At 40.8% G+C, this 16,592-nt stretch overlaps 1 long non-coding RNA gene across 1 annotated transcript; it reads right to left on the reverse strand.

The window, feature by feature from the left end:
- Positions 1 to 1,729: 1,729 nt before the first annotated feature.
- On the reverse strand, positions 1,730 to 3,957 carry LOC138163987 (uncharacterized). Its single transcript, XR_011168968.1, has 2 exons — positions 3,858 to 3,957; positions 1,730 to 2,097 (listed from the first exon to the last, which is right to left on the reverse strand). It is a non-coding gene; the product is annotated as an uncharacterized lncRNA (long non-coding RNA).
- Positions 3,958 to 16,592: the final 12,635 nt, after the last annotated feature.

The following is a 16,592-nucleotide window of genomic DNA, read 5'->3' on the forward strand; positions in this document are numbered from 1 at the left end:
TTGTCTTTGGTTGCCAAGAGAAACCACTGACCATCAATTTATTGCTTATTAGCAAGCCTAATTAATAAATTGATTATTTGCTACCCAGAAAATCTGTCTCTTGGGGTTTTTCATTCATCACAGAGGAAAGAAATGTTTGAGCTCCTCAGCCTCAGCCTGCTTGAGAAGATCAGCTGATAGGGAAGAAGGAAACAGAAGGTCTTTGTTCCTAGACTGTATTCCTTGTGGCAGAAGAGAAGTAGCAGGGCAAATGTCTAGTTCCTGGGCAAAGCAGGCATCAGTAAAATCCTGAGGTCAAGATGGCTATACATCTGCTCAAGTTCACACAGGAAATAAGCAGCTGAACTAGAATTTGTATCTGGCTTCTCTGATTTCAAATCAAGTACTATTTTAAAACAGTTTCTAAATAATCAAGGCTGGACAGAAAGTCCATCCTCCCCATATGAGCAGCCTTATGGCAGTCATTGAGCTGGGCCAATGGCTGCCTTCTACCTTAAGTCATAGAGAGGCCAAGACCAGATGTGGGGAAACATAATAAGTCCAGACCATCAGGGTCCCCTAAGAATGCTTGTTTGACAAGACCCACACTTTTCCAACTCAGTCTAATGGTACTGAGGTATGTGAATAAAACTTCTTTGAGAAACTTAACCGACGTTTTTTATCGGCCCCCACTAGCATTCAGATTTTATGTGCTTAGAATACTGATGCTACCACAAGTCAAATGGGGAACTACTGAAGTATTTCCCCATGCTAGGCTTGATAACATTCTAAATTCCCTTGCTTAATGGACTCAAGCATTCTGTTATCTGTTAGAAAATGTCAGAACTCCTGGAGAAGGGAGCAAAACCCTCCAGCTGTCTGGCAGGGAGGGGGCCACCATTCACAGCATCTTCACTGCCAGTATGGATTTCCAATCTGTTTTGCAAACAACTTTACTGTGAAACAAGTGTTTCCAGGGAGTTCATGGGTTCTTCTACTGAAAAGTCACCTTATGAAAGGAATATAGATGACTAGGACCTGAAATCTCTAGAAATCAACACCACTGCTTGATCACCACCACCCCCATAAGGTAACCATTCCTTATTCACAAATTCCTCTCCCATCAAAACTTTTTTCCCTTTAACTTGAAAAAAAGATGACAGCTATATTGTACAATGGATAAAATGCCATACTTTGTAATCAGCTCAAATACTGTCCCAGGAATTGTCCGATTTAGACAATAGCACCTACCTCCAAAAAAGCTTAAAATACAATATAAATGGTAGCTATTGTTATTATTACTGCTATTATATTTATTGTCTCATTAGCAAGTAAATTCAATTCCATAACTTTTACTAAGACACAAAACCCGGATCATGGGACCTAGGCCAGGTGATGAGGCTCCATGCTAGGCTCTTAAATAGGAAAATCTTCCACTGGATCCATTATTTCATTAATGTGAATTAATTAATCACCCCTTCTCACCCACCTGCTTGAATTTCATCCATGACTGTGAAGCCACTAGGTGATATGATGGCTAGAGTTCTGGGCCTAGAGTTCAGAAGACCTGAGTTCAAGTCCAACCTCAGATTCTTACTAGCTGTAAGTAATCCTGAGCAAGTTACTTAACATCGGACTGCCTCAGTTTCCTCAACTGTTAAGTTGGGATAATAATAGCATTTACCTCCCAGAGTTGTTGTGAGAATCAAATGAAATAATGTTTGTAAAGTAATTAGCACAATGCCTGGAATACTATATAAATGTTTATTTCCTTTCCAACCTTTTGCCTTCAATGACTTCCTTGTTGGTGAGGAATATGTTCACCATGGGCAGGGCACCCATTGTGTCAGAAACTTTCTTCACTTCCTCTTGACCTTGTGATGATCCCAGTGGAGCACGTGGGCTTTCCAAAGGTTGTCATTCACTCATTCTAGTGATATTCTTTTGTATTTGTTCATTTCTCCAAGGACATCCTTTATGCCTCCTTTCCTCCATAATTCCTTGCTGCTCATGCCCACCATGTCCTCTTTCAATACCTCCACTCTGGTCATGGCAGTTTCAAATGAGAGAGTATCTCCATTACCTTCCATGGAGCTCATTCTTGATGTGCAACCTCATCTGAAAGATAGAGAAAGAGTTTTGGAGAAGGGAACCAATCCTCTGCCCATTCCGTCACTGTACCACCCCAACCAAAAACTTGGGCTCAACTCCTGGCATACCAGGAGGCTGTCCTTGTCTGTGGACTATTTTGAGGGAAACAATGAATCTCTTTCCACCCCACCCCCCAAAATACCTCCAGTCATCATTCACCACTAAAAAATAAGGCAGGATTAATGTGATGATACTGCCAATCAAGGATTTCAGGAGCAAATGACTAATTAGTTGCAGGAGGAGAAGCATAGACCTCATTTTATATATAAGTGCAAGAGACCTGTCTTCACATCTGGCTAACCACATGGATCACTTGTTCATTATTATATTCTGCTTGGGGGAGGGGGGAATACCATATGTACTTGAATAAATATAATATAAGGATCATAGACTTATAGCTGTAAGGGACCTTAGAGATAAGTGATCTCACTCCCACATTTTACAGATGAGGAAATTGAGGCAAAGGGAAGTTAAGAGAACCACCAGTTTAGCTATGTTAAGCAGCCAACCTGCCTATATACAATATCCAGGTTCTATAGTTAGTCTCCATGGTCAGTCATTACAGTATTTGGGGGGGGGAGACAAAGAGGAAAGGGATCATCATTTCACTGTTTTCTGTCAAACTTCCCTATCCATGAAACAGGAAAATCAGCTAGACTCGAAGAGATGCTGGGAATAGTAATCCCAAAGACCACATGTCTACCTCGCACATAGGATGCCCTCTAATAGGCAAATACAAGAAAACTATAACAGCTGGGGGAAAATCCTCACGAAGAAGCTGGATGACAGGGTGTTAATCAGATCAGTTAGTACAGCGAAATGTGAAAATAGGTGTGCAGAGTGTGGGATCTACTTTTCAACTCTACATTCAATTCAACAAACATTTATTAAGCATTTTAAAATTTCAAGGTACTATGAGGTAAGCCCTGGGTAAACAAACACAAAAGATGAAGCCACCCTTTCCCCCACTGAGCTTATATTCTGCTGGGGTGTGGGGGTGAAGAATGACACCATGTGTACCTGACTAAGTATAGTATAAGGATCATAGATTTACAGCTGAAAGGAACCTTGAAAGTCATTGAAACCAACCTCCTTCCCCATTTTACAGATGAGAAAACTAAGGCTCAGTGACTTGACCCAGCTAATAAGTATCTAAGCAAGGTTCAGACCTGGGTCTTCCTGATTCCAAGTCCAGTAAGTGTTCTATTCCTTACCCTGTGATGTCTCTCAGGAAAATGAGGAGAAAGAACTCAGACTATGTGGGTTTTGAAAATCTTCACTGAGCAGGTGGCACCTGAGGGGAGCTTTGAACAGTCCATACTTTGCATACTGTAGGCACACAGTCTAATGGAAACTCAACTTCCAGATTCAAGTGAGCCTGGAAAGGGACAGAGCTGGAAAGAATCTTTGAGATTTTTTGGTTGCAGGACTGTAGGATTTAGAACTGGAAAGGACCTTAGAGAGACCTAGTTCTTAAGGCCCAAAGAGCTTTAGTTACTTGCTGCAGGAACCAGAATCAGAATCCAGTTCTCCTGCCCACCAAGCCAGGGCTCTTTCCCCTCTACTACCTTAACTTAAATGCACTGTCCTGGCAAGAGGTGTCATCCAGACTCCATTGCTTTGTCTGAACACTAGCATTAAATTCCTAGTACCAAACATTTCTCAGCAATTCATACCAGATATGCTTTTTTTCCCTCTCAACCCTATAGAGGTCACTTCTCTCATACCTGCACCATCCAGAAGATTCTCCCATCCTCCATGTTTCAAATCAACAGAGGCAGAATGTGAGAAGCTGTGTCTTATAAATAGCAGTGTTGACACAACTTTAAATAATGTGTCATTGAGAACTTAATTATCCCACAGCAAAGCTATAATTATGAGATGCCTGGTGTGTGAAAGAATCTAGACCTGTGACTCACTGAGCAGCCCTGGGTTAATCAGTAGGGCTGCTGTTGGCATGAGATTCAAGCAGCAACATCTATTCCAGTTTCTCCTGAAATGCAAAGCCACTTCCAGTTTGTCTCATAAGTGGCATCACAGACCCTTAGAGTGGGAAGGGACCTCAGAAGCATACTAGTCTAACATGTACATAAGCAAGAATCCCTGGTATAATCCCCAGTGAGCAAGTGAGCACTCACCCTACCTTTGCCTGAAGGTAGGGAGAGGAAACTGACCTGCTCCTGAATCGGTACTTTCCATTGCTGGACAGCTCTAATTATTAAGTAAGCTTTAAAGTAACTCTCTCTCTCTCTCTCTCTCTCTCTCTCTCTCTCTATATATATATATATATATATATATATATATATATATATATATATATCTTTGTCTCTGTCTCTGCCTACCTCTGTATGTCTGTCTCTGACTCTGTCTTTCTGTCTCTGATTCACTGGGGGGGAGGGGGTGTCTGTCTCTATATCTCTTTGTCTCTGTCTCTGTCTCTGTCTGTATATCTGTCTCTCTCTCCTCACCTTTTCTGCTCTCCATGAGCTTTCAAAGATCACTGACAGTGAATGAGTCAGTAATCAGATCATTCACCATTTTGTTCATTAACTTGAGATGTAGTTCATCCAGGACTAATAACTTGATTTGCATTAGGTCAGTTAAATATGTTTTTGCTTTTTTTTTCCCTACCTCTTCACTTTTCTTAGCTCCTATTTTCAGTGTCCTTTGCAAACCAAAGATCATTCTCTTTGATAGACAAAAAAAGATAAAGAAGTGTTAAGTCTGCCTTTTCTCTGTGTCATCCTTTATCATTGCCTAATATTCCCCAAGAAGTGCAATTTCTTCTGAGTCTCTTCTTTTACCCACCCCCCCTTTCCATTGACTTTTGCATTCATCACCAGCCTCAGCTCTTTTTGAGTTTTAGCACTCCTGGTATTATTGCAATAGAATCATTTTACCCTTTGTGTAACCATCCTCTATTACCTGTCCTTGTCTTCATCTTCTATACACGTCTTTTTAAAAGTAAAATTAGTTCCTGTGCATCTATGTGAATTTCTTTAGACAGCTCCTTTTTTCCTCCCTTGTTAAAATTATTTCTGTTTACATCCTTAGGATTTCATTCTGGGGAACTTCCCATTCTTCTTGGACTGACTTCTACTGTGTAGAATTTTAAGCCCTGAGATTCTACCTATCAAAACTTACCCTTCAAAACTCTATGACATCTGCCTTCCCAAAATGCAGGGTGAAGGTCAGATTTTCCTTGGCCTTCTCAGGTTCTCCATTACAAATTTGAAGATGGAGAGATCACTTCCCTCCAAGGTTCTCATTAATTCTACCTCATCCACCATTTCTCTCTTGTTGGTCAACACTTGATCCAGAATAGCAATTGACCTCATTGTTTTCCCACCTTATGAAGAATAGTTGTTCATCCTCAGTTCTCAAAGAGGACCATGGCATTGTGGGTGATGTCTTGACTTCAAGCAAGCTGGATTTAAGTGAGACAGAGTTGTGCAAAGTCAATGGCCTTGCTGTCTTCTTCAGAGTCATAAGAATTCAGTGGCAAGATATAGATTGAGAAGATTGGCAATGACCCCTAAGGCAATGGGGGACCTTAGTCTTGTTCTTTTGAAGAATAACATTATCATTAAAGCAAGCCAGGCTCTTCTGACTTGGAGGAAAAGAAAGCTTTTACTGATGTCTGGATAACTGAAGTGCTCCATCACTATTATTCATGCATATGTTCAAAGTTTATCATGTTTTCTAAATTATTTTTCTATTTCCTCCTTCTATTTAAATCATTAATTATATAATCCCATAACCATATCAGTTCTGTTTCTTCCTATTTTAGTATTCACTAAAATGCTGTTTTTTGTGCTTCCCCTTCTAAGTCCTGGTATTCCTCACATATGTATAACATCTTAATGTTCAGTAATCCTACACACATGCACACACACACACACACACACACACACACACACACACACACACCCCTAACCTATTGAAAGGCAGACCCTCTCAGAAGCCTATTCCAGTCATAAGTACCATCTTACCAAGTCTCACTGACATTCAGGGAAGCAGTGTAAGAATATAAAGATAGCTTCTCTAAAAGTGTCCCCAGTGCTCTGAATACAGCTCGAAGCAGGCAAATCCTAGCCCTGGAACATCAGACTTAGAAACACAGAATCCTCTCAGTTTTGGGCCATGCCTAAAGGGTGGTTATCCTGTGGTGGTCCAGGGTAACAGACTTCAAGGCTTTCTCTTCTCTTTCCATTTGTCAAGTTTCTGGGACAAGTCAAGGTGTCATCTAAAGAGTCGTTCACTTTGTAACTATTTTTTTTTTTTGCCTTTTGGAGGGGGGAATTCAGGACAATTGGGGTTCAGTGACTTGCCCAAGGTCACACGGCCAGTACATGTTAAGTGTCTGAGGCCGGATTTGAACTCAGGTCCTCCTGATTCCAGGGTCAGTGCTCTATTCACTGTGCCACCTAGCCACCCCATCACTTTGTAACTATAAACACTCTCCAGGCATTGTAATGGCCTGTAATGGAAATGGGAATTTGAAGATCTTCCCTGCTTTGAAAATAAACTCTGCTCCCTAATAGATTGAATGTAGTTACATGGAGCCTGTGGTGGGAGGAGTTTGCTGAAGGGTGAACCCGAGGAAACTGAGAGAGCCAGAGAGATGGTGGGAGAGAGAGGAGCTCAGGCAAGGAGATAGAGAGGTTTGTGAGTAAATATTGATCTTATAGTGGTTTGTGGAAAGGCCAAAGGATGGTGTGGTTCTCTGCTATATTGTGATACCTTAACTTCTATGTTGCTATGATGGATTCAGTTTCCTGATGTTGGGATTTGGTTTTCTGGTGTCCAAGTAAATGTTTTGGTTCTGTCTTCTATGTGGAAAATCTGTCATATTTTGTGATCAAACACTATATGGGAATATTTGTATTCATGGTCAGTGCTGTATATATTGCATTGGCACTACATGGCCCTAAACTTGTAGAAGAGCAGGAGAAATATCAGGACCCAGAAAAACAAAGCCCCAAGGAGAAGAAGGGCTGAAGAAGGTAGAAAATGAAAAATCCTATTAGCAATTTAGCTTCAGATTGGGGTTATAGGGCCATCATACCAGGATACTTGCCCTCCTCCTGACTCTCTCCCCCTCCTCATACAAACATTATGCTAAGCATTGGGAGGATCCAGTAGGAAGAAACAAGGTCTCCCCTTAAGACCTGTGTCACCCAGGGCAGGCCATGTAACTTCCTGCATCTCAGTTTCCTCTTCGTAAAATGAGATCGTTGGACTACATGACCTCTGAGGTCCCTTCCAGCCCTATATCCATGACCTTCAATGTCTGCTCCTCAGGCAGCTCTGGTCCCCATCACAAAGAACTCTCCTTGAGGACAAATGAAACATAATCCTAAAAAGGACTTTAGAGCAGTCCCTCACTCCACCCCCACCCTCAGGGATTTTCCTCCCCAAAATCACACAGCAACTTCAACAGGTGAAATTAGAGAATGAAAAATTACAAGACACAGAGAAAAGATGTTCAGCAAACTGTTTAGGACATAAATCCAAAGATGAGATAAGGCAAGAGCAGAGTTAAGGAGAACCTGATTAGCATGACTGCAGCTTCCCTTCAATTAATTAGGAAGCCCTTCAGCGACAGGTAGTGATTGAGACAGTGGTGATGGATACACTCAATTAGTTCTTCACAAGCAGCAGTGCCAAGATCTCAGCTGGGAATAATAGTTCATAGCTAATGATCAATGACCCAGACCTGGGACACAAATTAGGAGTGACAGGGAGTGCCACGGAGCAGGCTCCTAGAAAATCAGAGATGTAGGAGTCTCAGGGATCTCATAGGAAAGAATCACCTGCCAATATGCAGAGGAGATATCCTGCATCAGCAAGTCCACTCACCTCCACAAGTCCAGGAGATCCATTCTGAGCCTGGGGAGATGGACTAAAATAGTCATATGTGCTAAAGGACTGGAATAGAACAGAGTAAAGGACCAGGAGGGAAGATTTCATTCTTTCACAACCAGGAAAATTTTCTCTTGCGGAGTTTCCTGTCGCCACTTTCAAGCCTTGATCTGACATTTACTTCCTGTTCAAACTTGGGCCAATAACTTCACATCTACAGCCTGAGTTTATTCATCTGTAAAGAGAGAGTTGGACTAAATGGTCCTGTAGGTCCCTTCCAACTCTAAATCCAGGGACCCATGATATTTTAGAGGGGTTAAAAAACCTTCCTCCAAAGCTGATTGATCCCTTGGTGACCTGAAAGAATGACTGTACCTCCTTTGGGGTCTGAGGTACTAACAGGAAGAGATCATAGCATCACAGATCTAAAGATGGAAGGGACCTAGCAGCTATCTAATCCAGCCTCCTCATTTGACAGAAGAAGAACGGAGACCAAGAGGGGTAAAGTGACTTACCCAAGATCACACAGGTAGTATCAAAAGATGGAATTTGAACCCAAATCCCTACTGTTCCAGAACCAAGATTCTCCCTCAACAGAACTTCTCTCTTTTGAATAATCCACTTCTTCTACCAAGGATAATCACTAGAAACTATTGTTCCATGCTCCAGGAGTTATTATTCTGACCTTCTGCTCTATGAGTCCCATTTCCTGAGAGGACCTCATGACCCATGACCCTTCCTGGGCTTTCCCCTATCATCATGAAAATGTGGAAAATTTTTCCAGAACAGATGACCTCATTGGTAAACCTAGGGGTGTACTAAATGGCTACTAATGTCTCTTCCAGCTCCAAATCTATTCTCTATGATCTGCAAGAATCTACAACCTCAGTATTAATATCATCCCCCTGAACCTTGAAGTATCCATAAGTTATACCAGTCATGTTCTAGGAATACAAATACAAGTTGAAAAGTCCCTACCCTTGAAGTGCCCACCAGAAATTATACACCAAAGCCCCCTAAACCTGCCAGAAGTGGCCCTTACCAGGGTCCCTGGAAACCACTTAACAGGCCACAATAGTGAAGGAACATTTCACCTATGTTGCTAGAAACATGCCCCAGATTCAGTTCTGTTTATGTTTGCATCCAGGGCTTTGCTAGGTAGTCAAGGCTTCACTAGAAACAGCATTACACCCCCTTGGCGCCACATTTTGTTGTTAGCAACATCTTATTCTATAAAAGTGTTCCTTTCAGAAGATTCAATGCTGTCTTCCCTACTGGGGAGGCCAGTTAATAAACACTCCTATCAAATTATAATTGGCTTGGCTGTCATATCCATTTCATTTGTCCATTTCACCCTCAAGGAGCTTACATACTACGTCATGCCAGGTAAGAGAACTGTTTTACCTTAGGAAAGGAAGAGAATAAGTAACAGGCCTTCTTTTCCAGCAAATGACTTCATTTCTCGCTTTATAAAGAAGATGGAGACCATCCAAGGTGAGTCACCTCAGACCTTCTGTTTCCCCACTCATTCTGTCCTTTCCTCTATTCTCAGAGGAAAAGGTGAGCCTCCTCCTTACCAAGACTAAAGCTTCCAGCTGTTCTCACTCCAATTCCAGCTCGTCTCTTGGGACTTAAAGCATCAATCATAGGCTCACTTTGCTTCATCTTTCATCTTTTCCTCTCTACTGGGTCATAACATTCAGCCTAAAAATATGCTCAAGGTCTTCATACCTTAAAGTATCTTTTTGGCCTTGTCCCTCTCAAGCTCTCATCCAAACTCTTCTTTCCTTCGCTGTTTTCACATCAGTAAAAGGAGAAGCCTATTCCCCTGCTTCTGTTAGTTGCCTTTTATTCATTCCTCAGTCTCTTGAAAATTCGGTTCTGTCTCCACTTCTCTATTATAACAGTGCTCACCAAAGTCACCAGTCAAGGCCAATGGCCTTTTTTCTGTTTTCATCATCCTTGACCTGTGTAGTTTTGGCCAGTCTTGACTACTCCCCCCTCTTTCTTGATACTTTCTCCTTCACTGGTTCCCATGACATTGCTAACTCCTGATTTTTGTCTAATTCCTCTGAACACTCTGTATCACCTTACCATCCCTTAAAAATATGTGTACTCCAAACTTCTGTCTTTGGCCCTCATTCTTATCTCTCTTGGTTACCTTCCTTGATGAACTCATCTACTCACACCCACGCTTTCAATTATCACCTCTATGTAGATGGTTCCCAAGTCAAGAAATCTTTGAGTGCTTACTATGCTCCAGAAGGGGACAGTTGGTGGCACATCAGATAGAGCACTGGACTTGGAGTCAGGAAGACTCATCTTCGTGAGTTCAAATCATGCTTCAGACACTTACTAAATGTATGACCCTAGGCAAGTCATTTAACCCTGTTTGCCTCAGTTCCTTATCTGTAAAATGGGCTAGAGAAGGAATGTGAAACCACTCCAGTATCTCTGCCAAAAAAAAAACCCAAATGGGCTCATGAAGAGTTGGACAGGACTGAAATAACTCAACAACAACTCATGCCAGAAACAGTGTCAAACACTAGGGATCCAAAGAAAGTTTAAAAAAAATTTACTCCTTGGCCTCAAGGACTTCATATTCTAGTGGAGGAGAGAGCACACAAACAATTATGCACATACAAGACATACACAAGCTAAGTTGGAAGTAATCTCAGAATGAGGACACTGCATTGAGAAAAACCAGGAAGAGGGGGGATTTTAGCTGAAATTAAAAATAAAAAGCCAGAGAAGCCAGGATAAGGAGAGAAAGAGAGAGAGCATCCTAAGCATAGAGAAAGTCAGGGGGAAAAATATACAAAGCTGGGAGATGAAGGCATGTGCCAGGAATAGTAAGAAGGCCAGTATTACTGGATCAGAGTTTGTGAAGGGGAATAGAAGACTAGAAAGGTAGGAAGGGGCCACATTTTGAAAGGCTGTAAAAAGCCAAACAGAAGATTTTGTATTTGAACCCAGAGGTTCAAAGGTTATTCCAGGGAATAACTGGAATTTATTGAATAGAGGGCCATTGGTCAAATCACTTTGACAGTTGAGGGGAGGATGTATTGGCATGGGGAGAGAAATGAGGCAGGGAGACCAACTAGCAGGCAAGTCCAGGCATGCAGTGATGGAAGGACCTGAACCAGAGGGGTGTGAGTGTCAGAGAAGAAAAGGTAATGTATGAAAGAAGTATCTATTATCAAGAAAAAATCACCAGAATTCAAAATCAGATTGGATATGGACATGAGGGGAGCATGGAGTTGAGGACAGCACCTACATTGCAAACTTGAACAACTGGGAAGATAGTCACACCCTCAAGAATAATAGGAAAATTTAGAAGACAAGGAAATTTGGTGGGAAAGATAACAAATTCAATTTAGGACATAGTGAGTTTAAGAAGTCTCCCCAGAATTCAAGACCAAAATTTTCAACTGGCTGATGTACGTCTCACTTATATACAGTTATTTGTGAGCAGCTAGGTAGTGCAGTGGATAGTGTTAGTCCTAGAGTCAGAAAGACTCATCTTCCTGATTAATAAATAAGTATTTACATAATGCTTATCTACTACCTGAATCTCTGCTTCTCACTAATCTTGATCTTTCTCATATCATTTTTATCTAACTAACTCTTGTGTCAGAGACTTCCTCCTGATGTGAAGAGCCCAGGCACACTTTGGGGATGTCTCATTCCTCTGACACATTGTCTGAGCCTTGACAGTCTGGAACTTCATTATTAGATTCTTGTCCCCTTCCTGCAAAAAAAAAAAAAATTAGATGGTCAACAACTCCTTTTATAAACACATAGGCTCATTAGGCTCAAAACACAAGCAGTTTTATTTAAAATTAATGAAAACACATAGAATTTACACAGGTCCATAGAAAAGAACTTCCTCTCTTTGGGATTCAATTTCTTTCGGTGTAACATGAAGGGGAGACTTAAATGAAATGATCTCCATGTCTCCTCCAATCCTAAATCTGAGCTCCCTCTATGTGTTTGCTTTGTGTGCATTCCCTAAAAGTATCCACTTCTCCACTGGTGGTGGGGTAACCTGTGGCAGAGTTGGGAGAGTATATCTCATGTGTCTATGGAGGGATCTTTTCTTGCCACATAATTTGCTGCTTGATTGAATATCTTTTGTTTTGAAATAGTGTATCTTTTGGATAACTGGTAAGTCCCCACTGATGAAGATTGGAGAGCTATGGTTTTGAATATGCACTGCCCCATGGAGCGCCCCAAACCTTGGACAACTCTCTTTTGCATACAAGTGTTGGGGTAGGGGAAAAGTAACATTTATGAGAGGATTATTGCCACAGGGTTTAAAATAATCATGAATTCCTTTATTTTCCCCAAGAAAGAATTTAAAACTCACAACTTCATTCTTCCCACCTGCACACTCTCACCAGGCATTTTTTTAAAGCAATTGGGGTTAAGTAACTTGCCCAAGGTTACATGGCCAGTTATTTTGTGTGGGTGTTAAGTATCTGAGGCCAGAGCCGAGTCCTCCCGACTCCAGGGCTGGTGCGCTTGCGCCTCGCTTACGCCACCTAGCCACCCCAACCAGACATTTTTTTAAAGCATATTTTCCTTATATTTATTACAAGCATGATTTGAGCCCAATGTTTTGGAGGTAACAGTGTCAGAAACTGTGTATTACAAAAATGAAATCATATTGCATAAAAAACAATAAATTTAGAGAAAATCGAGGTCATAGAAAAGCACCTACATAGAATGTGTGAATTTTATCTATGATCGTTATATCCAAATGTGAATTTATTTTTCTCACTATACTCACCCTTCCACTGAATATCCCTGTTTCTGTCAAGGGTACCACCATCCTTCTGGTCACCCAGTTTTGCAATGTAGATTTTATCCTTAGTTTTTCATTCTCACTTATCCCCCATCCAACCAGTTGCCATATCTTATCGATTATACCCCCTTAACATAACTCTCACATGCCCCCTTCTCTCTACTCTCATAGCCACCAACTTAGTTCATGCCCCCATCATCTCTCATCTGAATTATTAGAATGCAGCGATAATTGATCTCTCTGTAGCCTTCTTAGTCTTTCCCCATTCCAAGACGCCTTCTATACAACTACTAAATTTATATTACTTTAGTGCCTGTCTAACCATATCACCCTCTCATTCAAGAAGCCTCACAGGTTCCTCATTACCTCTAAGATAAAAGGCAAGCTTCTATTTGGCATTTAAAGTCCACAAAGCGCCATTATTGCAGAGAGATCTGTTAGGATAAGAACACTTTCAGGGACCAACTGAGTAGTCTACTGGCTAAGAATCAGAGAAGTCTGCTTGTTAATTTCCTGTTTCCTCAGGATTCTTTCTGCCTCCTTATGCCACCCCACCCCAACTCCTGAGCAGATACTCCTATCCTCACCAAGTCAGCTAAAACTTTTTACATGTGCTTCCAAAGAGCTATTGATAGGTGTCCCTTATCTGTCTCACAGGGAGTTACATGACACTTTGCTCTATAATAACTCTAGGTATTACATTGCATTTACACCCTTTCTTCCCTTTTAAAAGAATAGGCATCTCTATGAAAATGGAATCTACGTGTTTTGAGAGATCAGATGCTCAAGGCATCACTGGGAGGAGATTGGAATGATCTGTGCCTGCCCAAAGATGACTCTCAGAAACCAGATACTCCCAGGCAGTTAACCCCCAGGATAGGAAGGGGGAAAATATGTACCTGGAAATCAAAGATTTAGATAGTAGCTTCCTAAGCAATAAGGAGCATCTTCAGAAGCCTGCTGAAAGTTATTTTCCTGTTTCCAGGCATGTGTCCCTGTGAAGGCAGAATCCAGGGGTGGAAGAAACACAATTCTCTAGGTGAAGATGGGTTTATGAAATTCTCATTGAGAGGGGATAAGGTCAGGCTATTAAAAAAGGCTGTCTCTACCTTCAGGCTCAAAATATATTTACCATATTTAAAACATAGTTACAAACAGAGAAAAGGGTCATACAGTCACCAAAATATTTATAGCAGCACTTCTTGAAGTTGCAAAAAAAAAAACCCTGGGAAAAATTAATTCAGTGCCAATCGAATGGAGAATGTCTGAAGTGTTATACATGAATGGTAATGGAATATGGTTACATCTTCAGAAACAATGAACATGAGAAATTCAAAAAAACAAGAATTGTAGCTGGGAGAAGTAAGCAGAACTGGGATAACAATAAGCACAATCACTGCTACAACTTGAAAAAAAATCAAAATGTGGTCAAACTCCAACTCATGGTAATGGCCAATCTCAGTACCAAACTGCTAAATATATAAATATATCTCTCCTTTCAACAGAGAGCCGAGATACTATTGATGCAGAATATGCTAAGAATAATCAAGTATGTTCTCTGTGTCCGTTGGTTTTGCTTAAATATATTTGTTTCAAAGGATGGTTAATGTGGGATGGGGAATTTCAAGGGAAATGACTGTGGTATAAAAAATAAAAGGCATCAGTCAAACTTTACAAATAAATAAGTGAAAAGCGTTGAAAAGGAGCAGAACATATATCCAACAGAACAGGCGCACAAAATTCTTCTAAGAGGTGGGTGGCTCCACATACATATTTAAATAAATAATTTCATAATTAAGTAAACAATTTAAAACAAAATAAAACTTAAATAAATAATTAAAATGGTAACTGAACTAACAATTAAGTTAGACTTAATGTGAAGACTGTGGTTCTAGGGTTAAGTTGAAAGAACTGAAGATGTTTAGCCTGGAGAAGAGAAAACTCAGGGAAGATGCAATAGACATCTTCAAGTCTTTGACAAGACATAATGTAGAAGGATTAGACTTAGGCACCTAAGGTGAGATGAACTGGGGACAACTTTCTAACAAGTTGAGCTACCCAGTAGTGGAAAGAACTATCTCAGGAGGCTGAGAGGTTCCCCTTCATTCTAGGTCTTCAAAGGGAGGCTAGGAGACCATCTGTTGCTATATGGTAGTGAGGACTCTTTAAGGGATAACAGTTGATAGGTTGGACTGTAGAGCTGAGGTTCCTTCAAACTCCAAAATGCTGTTTACCCAAGAGGGAATCACAGAAAGCTCTTGTAAGATCATTTCCATGACACAACCTCCCTAAATGTCAATTTTCTTATCTGTAATGAAAGGATTGGATTGGATGGTTTCTGAGTTCCTTTCCAGCTCTGTATCTATTAGTGAATTAAAGAGAATCCAGAAATAGATCCTGAATCTCATTCTCCCACTTGTGTGTAAGTTGTCAGTGTCTGTCAGTCAATTACCATTATTAAGCACCTAACAGGTGCCAGGACTTGGATAAGTGTTAGGGGTACAAAGAAATGCAAAAACAACAACAGAAACCAAACCCAGTACCTACTCACAAGAAAATCATAGTCTAATTTTGGAAACAACATGCAGACATTTATGAACATACAAGATACATATAGGGTAAATTGGAGACAAGGGAAGGCACTAAGATTAAGATGAGACTTTTGATCAACTGAGACTTGAAGGAAGCCAAAGAAACCAGGAAGTAGTGTAAAGCCAAGCACTAGAAGCTTTCCAGAGGATGGCTTCTATGAACAGCTTTTAAGGTTCTGATTACATAGTATAGTGAACAATCTATTCAATAACAAATAAGAGCAAAACATTCACAGAAATTCAAGGTACAGCATTCACAATATTACAACTTATCACAGAAAATCAAAATACAGCATTCACAACAACTTATCACTAAAATGGCCACATAGTTTTCACCACAGTGGTCACAAAGTTTTGAACAAGGTACATGCATTTAGTCAATCAATCATTCAATCAATTCAATCATTCAATCATCCTTAAAGAGGTTTGTCTCCTTAAGGGGCACAAAGTACAATAGTCAAAGTTGTCTACTCATGGGGCACACTAAGTTACAAATCAGTCACTATTCAATTATCATTCACTATTCAATCATCAGAAAATATACAAGACCTCCACCCCTAGGTCACTAGTAAATTACAATTTCTCAGTCAGTACACAGTATCCAAGTAAAGTCTTCTTTCAGCTTGACTTGGGATTCACCAAACTGTCACCTGGGTTCAAAGGCAAACAGCTCCCAGGTCCTTGTCCAGCTCTCCACGAACTTCCTGTTCCATGCTGAAGCTCACAGCATCCAGTCCACTTTAAATCCTTCACACTCTCTGTTCTTGGTAAGTTAAGGCTTAACAAAGCCACAAGCAGGTTCATACAAAGTACCAGCATCACAATCATGCTTCCTCAGTCTGTGGCACCTCCAGCTGGCCCTTGGACATCTTCAGCAGCTCCCAAAAGCTCTGACTGGTCCTCGGACTCAGGAGCTCCTCAGCAGAAGCTCCAGCTGGTTCCCAGAATCAAAAACCCAAAATCAAAAATTTCACATACACACACACATACACACACACACACACACACACACACACACACAAATGGCATTAGCTCCTTCCTGTTTCAGCCAACCCTCTCCTGTTACATCAGCAACAGGGGTTCATCCCTTCTGTTTCTTTAACAGAGGCTTGATTAATTACTAAGTGCTAAGTACTTCTCAGCTTAGCGATACAAAAGGAACTTCAAATTTCATTACTACTACAAGTAGTAAGAAAGAG

This window comes from Petaurus breviceps, unplaced genomic scaffold (genome assembly GCF_028583685.1).
Source record: "Petaurus breviceps papuanus isolate PSGF00001 unplaced genomic scaffold, PetGlider_PUasm1.0 189, whole genome shotgun sequence".
In the NCBI taxonomy this organism is placed as follows: domain Eukaryota; kingdom Metazoa; phylum Chordata; class Mammalia; order Diprotodontia; family Petauridae; genus Petaurus; species Petaurus breviceps.